The sequence below is a fragment of the Bufo gargarizans genome, chromosome 2 (genome assembly GCF_014858855.1).
Source record: "Bufo gargarizans isolate SCDJY-AF-19 chromosome 2, ASM1485885v1, whole genome shotgun sequence".
In the NCBI taxonomy this organism is placed as follows: Eukaryota; Metazoa; Chordata; class Amphibia; order Anura; family Bufonidae; genus Bufo; species Bufo gargarizans.
Genome location: NC_058081.1, coordinates 89116436 through 89138919, shown reverse-complemented (window position 1 = coordinate 89138919; position 22484 = coordinate 89116436).

Here is a 22484-nt window from a genome sequence, read left to right as displayed (position 1 = left end):
GTGGTCTGTATTTCATTTTTCTCATACAGAGATCCAAATCCCCTGCATAGATGTAGCAAACCATAGCAAGCTGGTTGCCTGCTTCCATGACTTCAAGGAGCTTAGTTTGAGCTCCCTCTAGTGCAGCGGTTCTCAACCTAGGGGTCGCGACCCCTTTGGGGGTCGATCGGCCCTTTCTGGGGGGTCGCCTGAGGCTTCCTATTAGGGCTGCACAATTGTAGCGTTACATTACCCTACTTCGTGAGATTTCCCTACCTCCTGACTTCCCGTCGCACTGCTAATGACGTGAGGAGGCGTTCCTGAGTTTTGACGATCTGCGCATGCGCAAACTGACAGTTTATGGAAAATCTCAGCGGAGTTCAGCTTCACACCGGGACACTGCGCATGCGCCGGATGGAGTTAGCCGCGCTTGCGCACTGCGTCGTAATATTTCCCTACTAAGGCTCTCCTGCGCAGATCGTCAAAACTCAGGAGCGCCTCCTTACGTCATTAGCAGTGCGACAGGAAGTCAGGAGGTAGGGAAATCTCACGAGGTAGGGTAGTATAATGCTACAAATAGGAGAGAGATTGTTTCACACAGGAGTAACATACTTTACACGCAAAGACAGTTATGTGCGCAGTTTAGGACACATGAGGGGACACATAGGGCCATGAGGGGGACCAGCATAAGATGCTATATTTCTTATGCTGGCCCCCCTCATGGCCCTATGTGTCATAGCACAAACCTATAACAGCGTCCTCCACAGATCCACCCCATAACAGTGCAATCCACAGATCCCCTATAACACTGTCCTCCACAGATCCCCCATAACACTGTCCTCCACAGATCCCCCATAACAGCGTCCTCCACAGATCCCCCATATAACAGCATCCTCCACAGATTCCCCATATAACAGCGTCCTCCACAGATCCCCCATAACAGCGTCCTCCACAGATCCCCCATAACAGCGTCCTCCACAGATCCCCATAACAGCGTCCTCCACAGATCCCCCATATAACAGAGTCCTCCACAGATCCCCCATATAACAGCGCCCTCCACAGATCCCCCACAACACAGCGCCCTCCACAGATCCCCCACAACACAGCGCCAATTACAGAACTACCTAACACCTTGTAATAGACTGGCATACATCCTGCATATCAGATATTTACATTACAATTCATAACAGTAGCAAAATTAGTTATGACGTAGCAAAATGAAATGGTTGGGGGTCACCACAACATGAGGAACTGTATTAAGGGGTCACGGCTTTAGAAAGGTTGAGAACCACTGCTCTAGTGGTAGGTAGAATTCATGCTCCCTCTAGTGGTAGGTAGAATTCATGCTCCCTCTAGTGGTAGGTAGAATTCATGCTCCCTCTAGTGGTAGGTAGAATTCATGCTCCCTCTAGTGGTAGGTAGAATTCATGCTCCCTCTAGTGGTAGGTAGAATTCATGCTCCCTCTAGTGGTAGGTAGAATTCATGCTCCCTCTAGCGACAAGCAGAATAGACACTCCCTCTAGTTGCAGGCAGCCGACTGCACCATTCATTTGGCTGTGGCTGCTAATGGCCTATCCAAAGTGTAAGCCATCAATATTTAGTCCCAGGAAACCAGTTTTCTTTAGCAGATGAAGCACTACATTACACTCAATGAAAATAATGCTTGCGTGTTGCCTGTGTATTGATCTGTAGAACGTCGATATTTCTAACATGGCTGAGTGGTCAAACAAGCTCAGTTCTGTCCTTTAACTATATCCAGTCGTATCTTCTGTTAGAATCTATGACGCAGGAAGAGAGCTGCTGCAGAAAGAACATGTCCCTGAGAAAGGGTTCGCCCTGTGAAGTGTGATAGGGAGAGAGCTGCAGCAGAAAGGACACACCCCTTGAAAAAATACATGTCCCTGAGCTGGCAGCCTAAAATAAATATAGCAGAACAATTGGAGCAATGAATGTGGAGATCTCCGGATCCATGTCAGGTACAAGGCTGGTTCTAGGTTTGTTAGAAACGGATTGCCATGTACCATATATTTATTTTTTCATTAGTCATGGGATTTTAAGGAATGCAGGAAAGTTGTAGCTTTGCAACATCTGGAGACCACTGCTCTACATCAATATGGCGGCACTGCAAATGTTGTTGGACACTAGCCTTGTTGGCCAAATATGATATAACCTGCCTCCTCCTTGATGATACATGTACATAGATATAATACAAGACTGCAGACATTGAATCCCAGTATTGGTTTGCCCCTATAGACGTTGACTTCATTTTAAATGTGCCATTAGTAATTGCTCTGTAACTCACTCATAAGCTGCTTGTATCCTAGGGTTAGGCTGTATACAATATGTTGATGTCACAGATACCACACATTACCTGTATTAGGAAGCTGCAGCGCCACCATGTGGCATAACATAAATAGTGAGAATAAATGACAAAAATATATACGGTTGGTGGTTGGATGGGGTAGTGGACACATTTTTCTTGGAGTCCTTGCTTGAGGGATTTATTCAAAGCACTACTTACAGAAATCAAAGTATATAAGTTTCTATGAAATCATTTGTAAGTTCACCATCATGGGATAACTATGTCAAATGATGCTGCATAAAAGAACACAGAATACAATATAATAATTAGCATTTTTTATAGATGTATGTGTCAGCTGTATGGTAGGAAACACTAATCAGAGGCGTAACAAGTAACCATGGGGCCTCAGAGCAAAACTCATAATGGGGCTCCATTCCACCATGAACTCTTGGCAATATTTTCAGAAAAGCTTACGATTGGTGTCCCTAATACACAGGGCTAAGGCACATATTGATGTTATAGCTCAGGGATAGGGCACATAGCGATGTCACAGTACAGGAATAATGTAATCAGTGATGTAATAACAGCGGAATAATGTGGACAGTGATGTCACAGTACAGGGATAGTGTACACATTAATGTCACAGTATTGGCGTAATACACAAGGCTAAGGGAACTGTCACCCTTACGGTAGAGGATTCCGTCAGGCAGTTCCTGTGTGTGAGCAGGCAACTTGGTACAATGCCCAGGGGGGTCCTGTGACCCCCCCATGTTGGTGATCGCAGCAAACCGCATGTCAATTCAGATCTGCGGTTTTCTGCGTTTCCGGGTTATGCCTGGGACCCTGTGGACCACACTAGTACGAGCAGCTCTGGGGCTGCTGAGGTCGCGTTGATGAGTCTCTCATTGCTTTCAAGGGGAGACTCATTTTCCACCAGTATGTCCCCTCTAAGCAGGTGAGGTATGGCGTAAAGCTGTACAAACTTTGTGAGAGTACCTCAGGGTACACTTAAAAGTTTTGTGTGTACAAGGGGCGAGATTCCCGTATTGAACCCCCAGAATGTCCCCCCACTCTGGGTGTTAGCGGGAAACTTGTGTGGGACCTTATGCACCCACTGCTAGATAAGGGTTACCACCTGTACTTTTATACTAGTATCCCCTTGTTCCAGTCCCTCGCCGCCAGATCCACGTCCGCTTGTGGGACCATGCAGAAAAATCAACGTGGCCTCCCTACCCACCCCCTTCAGGTACCTATCCCCAGGGGTGAGAGCCGTGCCCTTACCAGTGGAAACCTGTTGCTGGTCAGATATAAGGACAAGAGGGATATCCTTGTACTGTCCACAATTCACGGTAACGGCATCACCCCTGTCCCTGTGCAAGGTACTGTGGCAACGGTACTCAAGCCCGATTGTATCGTCGACTACAATCGATATATGGGAGGAGTTGATCTCTCTGATCAAGTCCTCAAGCCATATAACGCCATGCGCAAAACCCGGGCATGGTACAAAAAAGTTGCGGTCTACTTGGTACAGGTTGCCTTGTGCAACTCTTTTGTGCTGTCCCGGAGCGCTGGTAACACAGGGAAATTCCTCCAGTTCTATGAGGCAGTCCTCAAGGCCCTGATCTTTCTGACCGGGAAAGAGCAGGCTGGAGTACCTCGAGAACTGGAGGCGCCCGTCCCCCATAATGGAAAGAAGGGACGGTCCCAAAAAAAGTGCAGAGTGTGTCACAGGAGGGGGATACTGAAGGACACCACCACTCAGTGTGACACGTGCCCCGATCATCCGGGCCTCTGCATTGACAGTTGCTTCAGGGAGTACCACATTTCCATGGAGTACTAAAATTATAACCCCCTTCCCCAATTTTATTTCCATTTAGCCACTGACAATCAAAAAAAAACTATGGTTTATTTTTGATTGTCAGTTTTTTATTTATTTTTTAAAAATGATATTTTTTAAAACTAAAATAAATAAAAAAGTAGACATATTAGGTATCCCGGCGTCCATAAGAATCTGCTCTATTAAAATAGCGTGGTCCACTTAAAGAAAACGCGTCTATAGATGTGAACATTGCCCACTTCACTATTGGAATTCTCGACGCACCAAAAGAAAGGCAACGTACTAAAGGCTGCTTTATATATTTTATATATATTTTATTTGCTCTATTAAAATACCCCATGACCTAACCTCTTAGATGAACACGGTCAAAAAAATAAGATAAAAACGATGCAAAAAGAGGTATTTTTTTGTCACCTTACATCACAAAAAGTGTAATAGCAAGCGATCAAAAAGTCATATGCCCCCCAAAATAGTGGCAATAAAACCGTCCTCTCATCCCACAAAAAATTAGCCCCTATGTAAAAAAGGCTAAAAAATAAAAAAAATACTAACTCTTAGACTATGAAGATACTAAAATGTTTTTTTTTGTTTAAAAAAGGATAATATAGTGTAAAACCTAAACAAATTGACATATTAGGTATCGCCACATCCGTAAGAATCTGCTCTATAAAAATACCATAATTAATCCTTTTTTGTTTGGCTGTTAACCCTTGCTTTGTAACTGGAAAAAATTTATTAAAATGGAAAATCTGCCAAAAAAGTACAATTTTGAAATTGCATCTCTATTTTCCATTAATTCTTGTGGAACACCTAAAGGGTTAACAACGTTTGTAAAATCAGTTTTGAATACCTTGAGGGGTGTAGTTTCTAAAATGGGGTCACTTATTTGGAGTTTCTAGTCTAGGGGTGCTTCAGGGGGGCTTCAAATGGGACATGGTGTCAAGAAACCAGTTCAGCAAAATCTGCCTTCCAAAAACCGTATGGCATTCCTTTCCTTCTGCGCCCTGCTGTGTGCCCGTACAGCGGTTTACGACCACATATGGGGTGTTTCTGTAAACTACAGAATCAGAGTCATAAATATAGAGTGTTGTTTGGCTGTTAACCCTTGCTTTGTAACTGGGAAAAAATATTAAAATGGAAAATGTGCCAAAAAAGTGAAATTTTGAAATTGTATCTCTATTTTCCATTAATTCTTGTGGAACACCTAAAGGGTTAACAAAGTTTATAAAATCAGTTTTTAATACCTTGAGGGGTGTAGTTTCTAAAATGGGGTCGCTTTTTTTGAGTTTCTTCTCTAGGGGTGTATCAGGGGGGCTTCAAATGGGACATGGTGTCAAAAAAACAGTCCAGCAAAATATGCCTTCCAGAAACCGTATGGCATTCCTTTCCTTCTGTGCCCTGCCGTGTGCCCATACAGCAGTTTACAACCACATATGGGGTGTTTCTGTAAACTACAGAATCAGGACCATAAATATTGAGTTTTGTTTGGCTGTTAACCCTTGCTTTGTAACTGGAAAAAAATATATTAAAATGGAAAATCTGCCTAAAAAGTGAAATTTTGAAATTGTATCTCTATTCTCCATTAATTCTAGTGGAACACCTAAAGGGTTAACAAAGTTTGTAAAATCTGTTTTAAATCCCTTGAGGGGTGTAGTTTCTAGAATGGGGTCATTTTTGGGTGGTTTCTGTAACGGATCTCCTAGCACCCCGACCGGGTACCTCCGTTGATGGATGCTCCTAGTGATTCCCGAGGACTCCAAGCACTCCGCTCTACACCAAAACCACCACAGGAACCAGGAACATCTCTTACAAGAGCTAATAGTATAGCCAGGGGAGTATAGCAAATCTTCAGCGTACAGCAATTCCCAGTGTCGATCAGTTACCCAAACACCAGCCTCAACATGATGAAGGGTAAAACAGGAACTCTTTATTGAACACACAGAATTGACTTATATACACATGACATACTAAGGACATGACATAACAGCCAATCCTGTACAGTTTAAACACAAAACAAACCCTATTCAACAAACACAATGGCATTGTCTGTGACGCAATTAACAAACACTGGCATTCTCTTTGACGCAATCAACAACGAACATGCAAACAGATATCTTCACCCACTCCATAATGAATGAATGGGAAGAGGACACACATGTGATTGGATTATCTCCTGAGTGTATCATAGGAGTCGGCTGCTATTATAATTAACTATCTTAAGCCCATCACTAACACAATCAGTGGGAGTCTCAGTGCAGAGTTAACCCTTTTTGTGTTGCTGAATCAACACCATGCCTTTTTAATGGGCAATAGGAAATATGTGGCATATAAATTACACACATAAATCAGGGTTTTTAGTTACTTGTAACCCCTAATGGTCTGAGGGGGTCTCCATATTTCTTGGTACATAGTCTGTAGGGAAGAGGCTGGCCCTCAGGCTTCTAAAGCATCCCCAGTGACGGTTTAGTTTGTCACATTTTCTATTATGTAAGCCTCACAAAGTGACTTCAGACCTGGACTAGTCCTTAAAAAGTGGGTTTTTGAAAATTTCTGAAAAATTTCAAGATTTGCTTCTAAACTTCTAAGCCTTGTAATGTCCCCCAAAAATAAAATGGCATTCCCAAAATTATCCAAACATGAAGTAGACATATGGGGAATGTAAATTAATAACACTTTTTGAAGGTATTACTATGTATTATAGAAGTAGAGAAATTAAAACTTGGAAATTTGCTAATTTTTCCAAATTCTTGGTAAATTTTGTATTTTTTTTTATAAATAAAAAATATTTTTTTTACTCCATTTTACCAGTGTCATGAAGTACAATAAGTGACGAAAACTATCTCAGAATGGCCTGGATAAGTCCACATAAAGTGACACTGGTCAGATTTGCAAAAAATGGCTTGGTCCTTAAGGTGAAAATGAGCCATGTCCCTAAGGGGTTAAGGTGAAAATGAGCCCTGTCCATAAGGGGTTAAGGTTACTCTGACCATGTTAATGGGGAAACACTTGCAGTATTCCCTATTGCAGTATATGCTATCTCAGCTATGGTTTCTAAACTAGATCGCTAATCGAGTCTCTAAATGGGCAAGTTGCAACACTGAGAGGCATTAACAATTTGCAAAAGAGTTTGCTTCTCACCGAGCAAGCACTCTTTGGGGTAGATGAGGGGGAGGGTGACAGAGAGGAGGCTGAGGAAAGTGAGGTAGCTATCTGGGTAACAGTTAGAAAGCGGGGTAGAGGGAAGAGTGCCAGGGAGGCTAGCCCTGATTTGACACACCCCAACAAGTTTGCACGTTTGGCAGATGAGGGGGATGTCAGTCCATGGACAGCACTGCCGCAGCCAGACACTTCCTCTGCCAGTCAGGGGAATGCCAGCTCCAGTAAGCAGGGAACCAGGAGAGCAGGGCAGGCCAGACAGGTGCTGGTAGTGGGAGACTCAATTATTAGGGGAACAGATAGGGAAATCTGTCACAAAGACCGTGATCGCCGAACAGTGTGCTGTCTTCCTGGCGCTAGAGTTCGACACATCGCGGATCGGGTTGACAGATTACTGGGAGGGGCTGGAGAAGATCCAGCGGTCATGGTCCATATCGGAATCAATGACAAAGTTAGGGGTAGGTGGAGAGTCCTTAAAAATGATTTCAGGGATTTAGGTCAAGCTGAGGGCAAGGACCTCAAAGGTAGTATTTTCCGAAATACTACCTGTACCACGGGCCACACAAGAGAGGCAGCGGGAGATTAGGGAAATTAACAAGTGGCTCAAGAACTGGCGTAGGAAGGAGGGGTTTGGGTTCCTGGAGAACTGGGCCGACTTCTCTATCGGCTACAGGCTCTATCGTAGGGACGGGCTGAACCTCAATGGGGAAGGGGCAGCTGTGTTGGGGGAGAGGATGGCTAGAAGGTTGGAGGAGTGTTTAAACTAGGAACTGGGGGGAGGGTAATTATGTTATAGAATGGGAAGATAGTGCAGATAGAGACCGGGGGCAAGGTAGTGAGACTGGGGGAGGAACATACATAGACTTTCGGGAACGCGCGACAATGGGCGTTCGCTTGTCTCTGTATGCGCGATTGCAAACGTCGGTACAATCGCGCATACAGAGTGCTCCATCGCGAACGCTCAGGTGTGAACCCAGCGTAAGAGAACTCATGAAAGTAAGGACTTTAGAGGTAATAAATATCCATGCAGAAATTTGTGGTGCAGTTATTTAGTCATTTCATGATACTTTTAGCCCCCCCAGACTGTTAGGCTGATCCCCATCATCAATCAGGGTAATGGCTTTATAATGAGCTAGACATTAAGCCTGTTACAATCACGGGTGCTAGAACAGTAGTGCATAAACATTAGTAGGAACAGTGTATATTAAATGGAAAGGGAATGGCTGGCACTGACTGGTGGTTCTGAGACTGATGCTGGCAGCGACTGGTGGCTGAGTCTGCTGGCACTGATTGATGGCTGAGATGGCTGGCACTGACTGGTGGCTGAGAATGCTGGCACTGTGACTGGTGGCACTGACTGATGGCTGAGACAGCTGGCACTGACTGGTCGCTGAGACTGCTGGCACTGTGACTGGTGGCACTGACTGATGGCTGAGACAGCTGGCACTGACTGGTGGCTGAGACTGCTGGCACTGTGACTGGTGGCTGAGATTGCTGGCACTGTGACTGGTGGCACTGACTGATGGCTGAGACAGCTGGCACTGACTGGTGGCTGAGACTGCTGGCAGCGGCTGCTGTCTGTGGCTGACAGTGCTGGGACTGTGCGGCTCTGTGATGCACGGACAGTAATGGCGACGCCCTGAGGTGGAGAGCACACAAACTACAATCGACGGCTGTGATCGGGTGGCATGCAGGTGTGGGCGGTGTGGACGGCGTGTGCATCGCCCTGTGTGCGTGCTCCATGTCCGTGCGTGTGTGCCGAGGCACTCTCTCCCTGGGGCTCAGCTCTGAGGGGATGTTCTTTGCATAGAGGCGGCGGCATCAGGTGCTGAGTGTAGGGGGCCGCCGCAGGTTTGGTATTTGCCTCTAGTAATAATACTCCTGCTCTCGTGTCCATCCATTTATGATCCTGCCCCTGCTCAAGGTAACCCCCATCAGTTGCCCCCTGCTCCAGGTGCTCTGCTGTCTGTTCCATCTTCCCCCTTTCTGCTGCAGGTGTTCCCCAGAGCCCCTACTATCCCTGCATCCAGGACCCCCCTCCCTGAGTATCCCTGCTCCAAGTGGCTCCGCTTTAGTGATGCCCCCTCAGTGCCCCTCCTTCAGTTGCCTCCCCTCTGTAGTGGCCCTGCTCCAGATGCCCTTCCTGCCTCTGGTGCCTGTGCTCATGTCACCTCCACTTCCTGTCATGCCTCTGCTGAGGCAGTCTCTGCTCCAGGTAACCCCCTTGTGATGATGGGGATTCGAAACCATGCCCCCTTACCGCCTCTTTCACCAATTAGCGGAGAGTGCTTATTTCTCTCCCGATTCTGTTCTCCAGCGCGCTGATGTGTGCGGTGTGGCCTCATGTGGTGCGCTGCGATTCTATTGGCCAGCGGGCCGCGAATGTGCATTTAACATCGGCACACACACACGGACACATCGCAGGCACAGAGGGATTTTACTATAGAGGATGCCCGTCGGAGCTACAATTACATGAAATATTTTGCTGGCAGGAGAATAGGAACTTTTTTTTTACCATACTAGCAAAATGAATGATGTGTCATGAAGAAGGGCTGGAATTGTCTCTGGTAGCCCGAAAAGCTTAGACAAGACTGCTATTTTGTAATCCGTGGATGAGTTTTTAACCGCAAGCTGAATAAACGCATATTCCTTTATCTAAGTGGAGCTGGATTTTCTCAACTTCTTTTTTCTAGCAAAATAAATGTTCACTATTCTACTCTCTACATGATATTGTAGGAAAAAGAGTACAGAAGAGAACTGCCGGCAATCCTGTAATGCGCCTATACCGGATACTGAAGCGCACGGTGCAGAGCCAGACTTTAGGAGGAGTCAGGGCCTGGCATGATCACATTTACACTGCCTGGCCCTGTCAATCAAAGTGGAGGGGGGGGGGGGGTTGCAGTTGCAGAGAGAGCTGATCCTCTAAGTGTAACAGAAAAGCACCTGTTGCTCCTGAGGGCTCATTAGCATATATTAACACTTCATTTGTCTTAACAATGCAGGCACATACAGTTGTGTTCAAAATAATAGCAGTCAGACATCACTAGCCTGATCAATCACTGTTTTTGGCAGAAATGATATTTCTACATGGGAAATAATTTACTGTGTAGGACTACAAGTCCCAGCTGTATAATGACACTGCTAAGGGAGTGGATACAAGAGCTGCCCTGAGTGCTGGGAGACTCGGCAGCATGTTGCATGTGTAGGACTATAAGTCCCAGATGTATAATGACACTGCTAATACACACAGGATCTTCCCCCTACCTTCTTGTGCAATGCTCTCTCTAGTATGTCAGCTCCAGTGCCCAGCATTGTCTCCTCACTGGCTGCAGAGCTGTGCAGCTGAAGGGGTTAAGGATCCTAGCAGAGAGTAGACAGCAGTGAAGGGGGGGGGGGGGGGCGTGGCTAGCACAGTGACAGGCTTGTAAAGGACCTTTATCAGAGCAGGGAGAGAAGCTGACATCACAGGTCATGTGACCCTCAGTGAAATCTGAGAAACCAGCCACTGGAGATAAAGTGAGTGAATTGGAAAGCTGTTACATTTGCTTAGTTAGGAACATAGAAAGAACAAAAAAATTAGTGCATTTCTCTCTGAAATTCTGAGGAAAATGGATCATTACAGACATTGTTCAAAAAAGTTGATTGGAGAGGGGAAAACATATAAAGAAGTGCAAAAAATGATAGGCTGCTCAGCTAAAATGATCGTAAATGCTTTAAAATGGCAACCAAAACCTGAAAGACGTGGAAGAAAGCGAAAAAGTACCATTCGAATGAATAGAAGAATAGCCAAAATGGCAAGGACTCGGCCAACAATCAGCTCCAGGAAGATCAAAGAAGGTCTAAAGTTACCTGTGAGTACTGTTAGAATTAGGCCTCATGCACACGACTGTAGTTATGGTCCGCATCCGAGCCACAGCTTTTGCGGACCCATTCACTTCAATGGGGCTGCAAAAGATGAGGACAGCACTCTGTGTGCTGTCCGTATCTGTTTCTCCGTTCCGAGGCCCTGCAAAAAAAATATAGCATGTCCTATTCTTGTCCCTTTTGCGGACAAGAATAGGCATGTCTACAATGGGCCGCTCGTTCCGTAAATTGCGGAAGGCACACGGGTGGCTTCCGTTTTTAGCGGATTCGCAGTTTGCGGACCGAAAAAAACTGCACGGTCGTGTGCATGAGGCCTTAGAAGACTCCTATGTGAAGCCGAGCTATCTGCAAGAAGCCACCGCAAAGTCCCACTGTTGAAAAAAAGACATGTGCTGAAGAGGTTACAATTTGCCAACGAGCACATTGACCGGCCTAAAGAGAAATGGCGCAACATTTTGTGGACTGATGAAAGTAAGATTGTTCTTTTTAGGTCTAGTGGCCGGAGACAGTTTGTCAGATGACCCCCAAACACTGAATTCAAGCCACAGTACACTGTGAAGACAGTGAAGCATGGTGGCGAAGCATCATGATATGGGGATGTTTCTCATACTACGGTGTTGGGCCTATTTATCGCATACCAGGGATCATGGATCAGTCTGAATACATCAGAATACTTGAAGAGGTCATGCTGCCTTATGCTAAAGAGGAAATGCCCTTGAAATGGGTGTTCCAACAAGACAACGACCCCAAACACACCAGTCAATGTGCAACATCTTGGTTCCAGACCAACAAGATTGACGTTATGGAGTGGTCAGCCCAATCCCCGGATCTTAATCCAATAGAAAACTTGTGGGGTGACATAAAAAATGCAGTTTCTGAGGCAAAACCAAGAGAAGAACTGTGGAATGTAGTCCATCATCCTGGGCTGGAATACCTGTTCACAGGTGCCAGAAGTTGGTTGACTCCATGCAACACAGATGTCCAGCAGTTCTCAGAAACAGCGGTTATACAACTAAATATTAGCTAAGTGATTCAAACGAATGCAAAATCTTCAAACATTTTTCAGTTTATATAGTGAACGTTTGAGTTTGTAAAGAAGAATACAAACACAAATTTGATATATTTTTGATTTGGAATAGAATGTGTAGTGTTCCCAATGCATTTGTGTGTATGGAAATAAAAGCTATTAGGACTCATGCACACGACCGTTCCATTTTTGTGGTTCGCAAACCGCGGATCCGCTAAAAACGTAAGCCGCCCGTGTGCCTTCCGCAATTTGTGGAACGGAACGGGTGGCCCATTGTAGAAATGCCTATTCTTGTCCGCAAAACGGACAAGAATAGGACATGTTCTATTTTTTTTGCGGGGCCACGGAACGGAGCAACGGATGCGGGCAGCACCCGGAGTGCTGTCCGCATCTTTTGCGGCTCCATTGAAGTGAATGGGTCCACATCTGAGCCGCAAAAGCTGTGGCTCGGATGCGGACCATAACAATGGCCGTGTGCATGAGGCCTTAGAAGGATTTTGAGCTTTATTCACTTTTTTAAACACCCTGCTATTATTTTGAACACAACTGTATGAACATGGGACCAACACAGATGCCTTCAGCTGCCAAGTGCACATGTAACACGTCAGCCAGTTTCATAGGTGCAAATCTACTGACAGATACCCTTTTAATATAGATTACTAGTCTCTGTTCACTAACTAGTACCCTCTGGTGTGTAAATGCAATGCTTGGTCCATGACAGAAGGGGAGTAAATTGCTAGAAATGCTGTAACCTGAGAGACACAAAGGGGCATATTTATCAAACTAGTGTAACGTAGAACTGTCTTAGTTGCCCCTAACAACCAATCAGATTCCACCTTTCATTTTTCACAGCTTTTTTAGAAAATGAAAGGTAGAATCTGATTGGTTGCTATGGACAACTAAGCCAGCTCAACTTTACACCAGTTTGATAAATCTCCCCCAAAGTCTCTGCAGGAAGTTTTATACCAATAATTGTAAAATTCATAGCATTAAGTGTACACTTCACAGTCCAAACATTCCACGAATGTCTCTCGAGTGCCACCTATCCTTCTTTTTCCGGTGTCCCCAGGACCTATCATAGCTCAGTTACAAGCTGTTCTGTCTGTATAATGCTTGGCTCAGTTTCACACATGAACACAGAGTCAAGTATTAGCCCTATGTGAAGTGTAGCGTCCAGAAGACATTTCATGCATGAACTAATGAGGCGATGCCCAGTGTAAATACACAGTAATAAGTCCTGTTTGCTCCTTCACATGAGGTTCATGAGGTTCATGATGTCACATAAACCAAGGGAACATTCTCTTTACAATTGCCAGCTTATCTCAGAGTCTATAAAAATGTTCAGTTTCTCAGCATGTCCAATAGACTTTCAGGAGCAAAGTTATAGTAAGTAAGCAAATACTGTCATGGTCCCTCCAATGACAGAGGTTAGAAGATCTGAGATACTGGCTGCACGTTAGGTCATCTGACAGCCTATCTGTTTTCACTTGTTGCAGTGTTGTTGGCAATGACCACACCTCTTGTCTCAGGTGTAGCTTGTGGTCATTACTGCTCCTCTATTTAGTTTGGACTCACACTTCTTACCATGCAGTTGATATTCTCTGCCTGGAGTTGGTAGAGTTGGTGTATGGTCCTCATCTGAGTTCCTGCTCATCCATTTTCTATTGAAGATAAGTGTACTTCTCTTGGTATTTTGTTGCTTCCATTTGCTTGTTGTTTACTAGATCTCTGGGAAATACTGGTTCGTTCATCTGGGAAGGAACCAGTAGTCTTAGACCCTGTCACTAATCCTAGGGCTTTTTAGGGTTACTAGGGCCTAGGTTTACGGTGTATGAATATTCCCACCTTCAGGGTCTATTCATACTGACAGGAGTCAGAGCTAGGTTTAGAGTTTCCTTAGGTGTTCACCATTTCCATTTCCCTAGCCTTGAGGCCTAGTTCCTGGTCATTTTCCTTCTGTTGTCATTCTGGTGTTCCTCCCCTCCCCCTACACTATGACAAATACTTATGTTCATGCAATTCTATATATAAAATTTTTCCCAAATTATAATAGTGTAGACAAGATGCTGGATATCATAATTATTCTCTAGGCAGACCTGATAAATATTTCTTCAAGTATTGAGTTTGCCAGGCAGTTTATTGAAAGAATTGCTTGTCTGCCAAGCAATGAGTGCCACCATCACTGACACTAATGGATTTCCATGCTTCTGTGCAGCTCTGTCAGTGTCACTCAGTACAGAGCGGAAGTGATGGTGGCACCTATTGATTCTCTTAAAATGAACACTTCAAGCTCCTATTTATAGCTTGGGAAATGGCCACTGGTACTTGCATTGTGGTAAGGGGAATCCTAGTTGATCCAGTTCAATACCATCTTTCAGAAGAAAAATCAACCAGGACTGTCTCTACATCCTTACAAGAGAACCTACACACAAGACTAGTGTTGGGGCAAATCAAAGTGAAACAAACTGACTTCGATCTGAATTTCAGGAAAAATTTGATTCGCCATGAAGCCGAATTTCCTGGAGCTTCGTGGTAACAGCATGGCATCACTTCACTTTACACATACAGTATAATAGGATGGAGGAGTGGGAGCTATGCTTTGTTCTTCTTCTGTTGTGGACAGGAAGATGTCCATGGAGGAGGACGTGGAGGAGGCAGATAAGTGCATGGTATGGGAACCAGACCGACAAGACGTGGAGGTGGTTTCTGTGGTGCTGCATAAGCACTACCGCGAAAAACATTGACCCAGTGAGCCATGAAGGACATGTACTGTCCCTATCCATATGTACTTTGTTTGGTCGTATCAGTCTTATTAAAACTTATACGTGAGAAATAAATGATACTCTTTAGAAGCGTGACTTGCACTTTTCCATCTCTTTATTCTTTACATACAATCATAGCTGTAATGCTTCATAATTTTGAGACCCGTTAACTGATTGCTATCCCATATCATTCTTCCTGTCATTTTCTCTGCCAATTTTCACAGTAAAATGGTGCTGGCTGCCATTGTCCAAAACAAATTTACAAAACTTTGTAACTTTGTTACTAATCCGATTAATTTAGAATCGATTCACTCATCATTAGTTTACCACATTTCCCCAGCCAATGCCATTGCCAGTAGTGTTGAGCGCGAATATTCGAATAGCAAATTTTTATTTTTGCAAATATAGGCACTTCGAGAATTTGCGATTATTTAGAATATAGTGCTATATATTCATAATGACAAATATTCATTTTTTTTTTTTTAACACAGTACACATCAGGTGATCATCCCTCCCTTCTTCTAGCTTGTGGGCCAATGAGAAGGCTTTGTCACAGCTTAGCAACAATAGAAAAGTTACCTACCCCTTACTATATAAGAACATCCCCAGCAGCCATTTTCTAAAGTTTATTGCAGTTATGAAAGAGACAGCAGTGTGATTGCTGTGCTCTGTGTTATTACATTAGACAGTTAATTTATATATATAATTCAGATAGTCAGTGTAGGTTAGATTGATCTATAGCAGGCATGCTCAACCTGCGGCCCTACATGCCTGAACAGCCTACAGCTATCAGCCTACAGCAAGGCATGGCTGGAGTTGTAGTTTTACAACAGCTGGAGGGCCACAGGTTGGGCATCCCTAATCTATAGTGTAGCTGATAGGTTCCAGTGCAGGGTGTTAGGCAGTGTAATAGGGTCTGCTGTCCATACATACATGCTACAGACATAGTGCTGTGATGTCACAAGTTGCACGTATTGCAAAAGAATATGCGCATCATTATAATTGGCAAAAATTCACAAGCGCAAATATATTGGAGCACTCTATCTGCATATAAAGCTATTGTAATGTTCTGCCATGCCAACCATTTTCTCCAGTCTCAGGAAACTTATACCAGCTTGAAAAATGTAGCATAAACAACCCACGCCGGTATTTTGTGCGCATTACGCGAATAATACATTGCTGATTTTTAGCAATCAAGAATATAATTTGCAAATATATGACGAATATTCTACAAAATATTCGCGAAATATCGCAAATTGGAATATTGCCCCTGCCGCTCATCACTAATTGCCAGCAGGTCCTGTAAATTGTAACATCTGGCTCATACCAAGCTTTTCATCTCCTTACATTTTGCACCCTATTAGTTTATCACACCACATTTAGGAGCACATGCTTTATTTTTTCCACTCTAGAGATGGCGGCATGCTTCACTCGTTCTTATATTATTGCAAGAAGGAAATTGAAGACAAAAATATTTGTTTTCCAGGGAATATATAGACTTTTATCCACATTTCCATGGCTGCTCATTTCTACTATGCTGTAATGAGGCACAGAAGACTTTGGCTTCTCTCCAGATCTCTGCTGAATGAATTGAGAATGTCTTCTGTTAAATGCTTAGTTACCGCTGTCCAAATTTATATGGAACCTCAGTCAATGACAAAAAGCAGTCGAGGGAGCCAGAGGAGAAGTAATATTTTGTAATTAGATTATAAGGCAGGATTCTGACTGGTAAAGAACATTTCCCCTCCTAAAAACATTCCAGAAAAGTCCTTATTTTTCCTATCTAGTTATTGAAAATTGGATTTAGCTATTTTCTAGATGGTTCTGCTGTGGGAAAAGTAGAGTGTCAACCAGTACGACCACCATTACAACTCCTGCAAGAGAAGTCCTTCAGCTTTGAAATGGTGAGTATAGCGCAAACAGTAATTATGCAAGACCTCTCCTAGCTGCCATATGGCTGCAGAACAAGGCCGGATGTGTAGCTGTAATTGTGGCCATATTAGTATATAGATTAGATGCCAATGAAAATGTTCATAGAGCCATGGAGTTTTCTTCTGTTATAGAATGAATGGCAAACGATTCTAGACCTTTTTTTAAACATATAAAGCTTTTCTTTGGATCTTCATGACATTAAGATGTCAAGTCATCCAAGCCCCTTTATCCAATCAAAGGTCCCTCTTCCACATAGGAAGGAACCAGGGGTCCTATTTTTGATTTTGCATCGTTATGCACGTGCTCAGATTGATCAAAAATTATTCCTACCTTCTCCAAGTAGATGGTGGCACTCGCCATACAATAAAAGCAGTGCTAAGGATGCAGTTACAGCTTCATTTGTATCCAGGACATGCTCCCTAGTTTTAACTTGCAGCAGAAATGTCAAAACAGGAGGCCTATTAGAGTCACTTTATGGTTGTGCTATCGTTCTCCACCAAGAAACCAGTGACTATGGTAGTAGTAACCCAAGAAATAGACCACTATGGAACAAGACTATAAATACGACTGACCACAGGTGGGTCTATACTAACCACTGAGGCTTGGCTTATGTGTGCACTGTATACACTGATGACTACTAGGGTATGGACACTTTGTATGTCAGTAAATGATGTACATACATTGACTCTCATCGGCGCGAGTCCAGTATAAACCTTTCAATCTTGATTTCTGCTATCTTTCCATAACCATAGTAGGTCTTATGATGCAGTGATGCTTGCTTGAAGGCTGTGCCAGGCATTATCCAAGTCCCAAGTGACTTAATGGGACATGTATTTTGCTACCAAGCTCTTACCCTGCCAAGGGTGGACTGGGAACTTAAAGTGGCCCTGGAAAAATACTAGAAGTTTTGTAGTTGGGTCCAGAAATACCATATTGTGGCAGAATATACCACCCCAAGGGAGCCAAATACCACAGCCCATGACAAAATATTGCCAGCAGCACAAAATACATCACCAAAAGACTTCCACTGGCTGGCAGTGAGGAGAACCCAGGCAGCCCCTTGGGCATCGGCCCAACGGGAAATTTCCCTGTAAGGTCTATGGCCAATCCACCCCTGCACCCTGCACACATGTATGGTTGATTAAACAACTTTCTGATATGGGACATTGGAGAATGGATGCTGGATACACTCCACTGCAAATTACCATAAGGTCAGTTGCAGATGTGGTTTATACTGTGGTAGAGTACTACGTGAATGTACCGTATGGCTCCCTTGGGTGCATGTGCAGAGCAAGGGGAGAATACCTCTATACATACGACATCATATGGAGCATGTCACAAATGTTTTTCTCAAAAGCTTACAAAATCTAAATAAAAAAAGCTTATGCCCCCTTATAAAAATTGAAGACACATTGATAGCTTTCAGCAACGATTCAGAAAGCTGTTCTAGGAAAGTTGCCATGCTGACCAGCCAAGCCCCAGTTGGTCAACCTATCAGTGAGCCTGGATGCCAATCCAATAAAGTTCTGGGCTTGGCGTCCAAACCCCTAGCTAGTCAGGAGATTTAAGACTGGCATTTACTGCTTGTAAGTGGCTGTGATTTGTATGTGTCCTGGCTCTTCATTTGTGCATTGTACTACTTTCAACCCCTACTTAGAACGCCTGGTAAACTAACTTTGGATCGTATCTGGATTAACCCCTTGTCTACTGATTTGGCTTCTATGGTCTCTCCTGATCATCTGACTTTGGCTTGTCTCTTGATTAACCTGTCGCCTACTGATTTGGCTCCTCATGACTCCCTTGGCATAGACTCTGGCCTGTACTTGCCTCCTGCTACTCTACCACATCTAATAGGCCAGCTGCCTGTGAGCTTGCACCTATTTTCTGTACCTCACTCTGCAGATTAACCTGGGTCCTAAGTAGCCAAATCCAACCTGCCTTTCAGCAGGCTCTGGTGAACTCCTAGGGATAGCCTTAGATCTACTAACCAGAGTGGTGCAGGAAGATAGATGATTAGGAGTTTGCTGGCGGTGGTCCCAGACAGTGACTTCTGTATTCTTCCTCACTGTCCCTTGCATTAGCCCTATTAATACACTCTACACTCATGGAGACATGATACAGCAGAGTGCAAAAGGTCTTAAGCTGCTGATAAATGTTCAGGTGTAAACTGAATACTTGTTTGGTCGACAGCTAATCCTACTGACCCCCTCATACACATGCATGCTTGTCTTGCCCAGGTGTGCATCTATTTTCATTTGGGTGCTCTTAATTTCTCTGACAGGAACAAAGAATCATACATGTTGAAATCCAAGATGTCCACTTCTTTACCAACATCTGCAGATGAGGGAGAAAAGGACACCGCCATACGCAATAGATAGCTGTCCAGTTCTGCCGATACCCAGGGGTTTAAATTACTTTTGGGTTATGTGTATGGGCATCTTCTTACAAATCAGAGATGGTGCCGAATTGTGAATTTATCATTGTTTTTTTAAAATAAATAACTCAGTTGCTGCAGAACTTCTTTTTGAAGTGCAAGAGGGAGAACCCATGGCCACTATTGATTAATAGATAGTAAGTCCCTCATCATTTTCAAAAAGAAGGTCTGCACTATTTGTGATCTTTATTTAGTAGATTTGTAGCAGCTTGGGCACAGAACTCTGGAATACACACTGCAGCTGCTGAGGAACCTCTTTTTTAAAGAGACAGGAAGCACAACATGTCAGTAAACCAATGGTTGGCACAGAAGAAGCAACTTCCTGTGAGTGATCTGTAACAGACAACCCTTGCAGGAAGAGATAAGCAGTGCCTATGCAGCACCACCTATCCCTGTGTAATCCTCAGCTTGTGACGTTGGAAAGTGGCGCATATACATGTATTATTTACAGACATGTCAGTGGTAAATTTCCATTGATGTTTTTTTTATTATTATCGATATTATTATTATATTTTGAACATGTACAAAACTCAATAGACAGGATTTGTTAATACTTTTTAATATAAAAATCAAAACAAAAACACAATAGATCAGATTTAAAAAGTAACAAAATGCAGCACAGAACATCTAGAAAGTTCCAGCTATGTCCAGGGTGGTTAATAAATCTAGAAAAAAGCATAAAGTTATAGATAACATATTACCTCTCGTAACACATCTGTTTTAGTAACTACGTGCATTCCCCATGGAATATCAATGCTGGAACATCTATTCTTATGACTATTATTCTTACCAGAAGTTCATGAATGACTTGCTAGTTGGGGTTGTGACCCTGCACAGTTGGAAACTATCCAAACACTGCTGCCAGAGCCAGCGACACACCTCCAACTGGTAACACCCAGATGGCAGTTTATTCATAACTTCTAGCAGGAATAATAAAGGAATGGCACAAGACTGAGTCATAAGAAAAGATGTTCCAGAATTGTTATTACACAGAGAATGTCAGGAGAGGTGAGAGGTAGTGATGGTCAGTTCGCAGTGTTCGCCAGCGAACACATGCGGGCTGCTATCTTTAGTAAGGTAGACTCACCCGTCCGGCGATGCACAGGTAAGCCCTTACCTGTGCCTGTGCCGGGAGCCGGTCTGAAATCAAATGCAGTCACCGGGAGCAGGCAGTTCCGAGAACAACCGCTGGGGCCTTCATCGGGCTGTTCTCGGAACTGCCTGCTCCCGGTGACTGCATTTGATTTCAGACCGGCTCCCGGCACAGGTAATGGGCTTACCTGTGCATTGCCGGCCAGGTGAGTCTACCTTACTAAAGATGGCAGCCTGCCTGTGTTCGCTGGCGAACACTGCGAACTGACCATCACTGGTGAGAGGTCCTCTTTAAAGGAGTGACGGAAGCAAGAAAAACTAAAAAGTGATTGAATTACAGTGTACTAAGGCTCAGTTCACATCATCGTTTAGTTTTCTGTTATTCTGATCTGTCAGAAGAAGAGAAAAAAAAAAACAGGAAATGGATACTATTGCATCCATTGGCATCCGTTTGAGCCATTTCTGTTTGAGATCCGTTTTTTTAGATGGAAAAAAAGTACTGCATTCAGGACTTTTTTTTCTGTCTAAAAAAACTGATCTCAGGCGGAAATGGCTGAAACGGATGCCAAAGGATGCAACATGATCCATTTTTTACAGGATCCAGTTTTTTTTTCTTCTTCTTCTGATGGATCAGAAGAACAGAAAGCTAAATGGTGATGTGAACTCAGCCTAAATATATCAGTGCCCTCGGTTCATTGTAACCTGCAGCCAGACGACTATTACAGAAATGTGATTCTCATTATGCTGGTCTCTTTGGCGCACAAATGCATTTAAATACAATATTGAGTTATTTCTTACGTGCAGGCTTGACTGGCAGAGCGGAATAGGGATTTTGCTTGAGATAATGAGTAAGTGCCATTTACTAGTCTTCTAAATTAAAGGAAAACTCCACTTTTCCAAAATATTGTTAAAAATCCACCATATAAATCTTCATGAAATGCTGAAATTTTTGTAAATGCTCTTTTATTTTGCTTTTGAATTGTATGACATTTTATTCTAAGTTTAGATAGAACACTATGGGCCTAATTGATCAAAGTTTATAGTCAGACTGTTTTGTTGCCCCTATCAACCAATCAAAGATCAGCGTTCATTTTTTTCCGAGTAGTTTAAAGTATACCTGTACTTAAAGAAACCCTTTGATATGTCAGAGCGACATATCAAAGGTATTGATTAGTGGGGTCCGAGTGCTAAGACCTCCACCGATTTTCAAAACAAGGAAATGGAAGCAGTCCCTCCTTTGCAAGAGACAGACTCGGGATGGTCTCATAGGAGGACATTTACTATTCTATATACTCGCCACATGCTTTTTTGGGACAGAATTTTCGACTTTTCCCCCTTCAGCCCACTTTTTAGAAGGGTTAAGAAAAGGGGGCGTGCCGAGCACGCGGGCAGACCCGCCACATTTATTTTTATTCAGTCTTTATTCCGTTTTCTGGAGTAAATTAGACATAAATATATGGCAGCTAGGAGGCTGCCGTAGATTTTAGACTGCCAAACAGCCAGCGGGAAGTTGCACCAAACGCGTATCTACATAAATTCTGCGCATCCTCCAGTAGCGCAGAGATAATCAAGAACTGTGAAAAAAAAAAACGGTCTTGATAAAAAGTCCTCCACAGACTTTCTTATGAACCTGTCTTCAACAACGAGGAGAGAGTGCACTATGTGAGTAGGAATGAACAGAGACTATTATTATTATAAAACTGGTGTAAAGGAAAACTGGCTTAGTTGCCCTTAGCAACCAATGGGATTCCTCCTTTCATTTTCTAAAGGAGCTCTGAAAAGTGAAAGATGGAATCTGATTGGTTGCTATGGGTAACTAGGCCCGAATATCGTGGAGATTATCAGAAATGAATGCTTGTTCCTGACAATCTGCCCGTGTAAATGTGCCACCGATCACCCGATGAATGAGCAAAACGCTCGTTCATCGGGTGAGCCTGTCGTTAGTGCAGGCACCTAAATGATTGTTTCTGGGCAGCAGATCATACAGTCTAAACCGCGATCTGCTGCCCAAAAACAATGCACCGGTATGAGGAGGAGCGATGGCAATAGCGATCTCTCATCCTCATACAATGAAGGAGATCGCTGCATGCATGTAAAT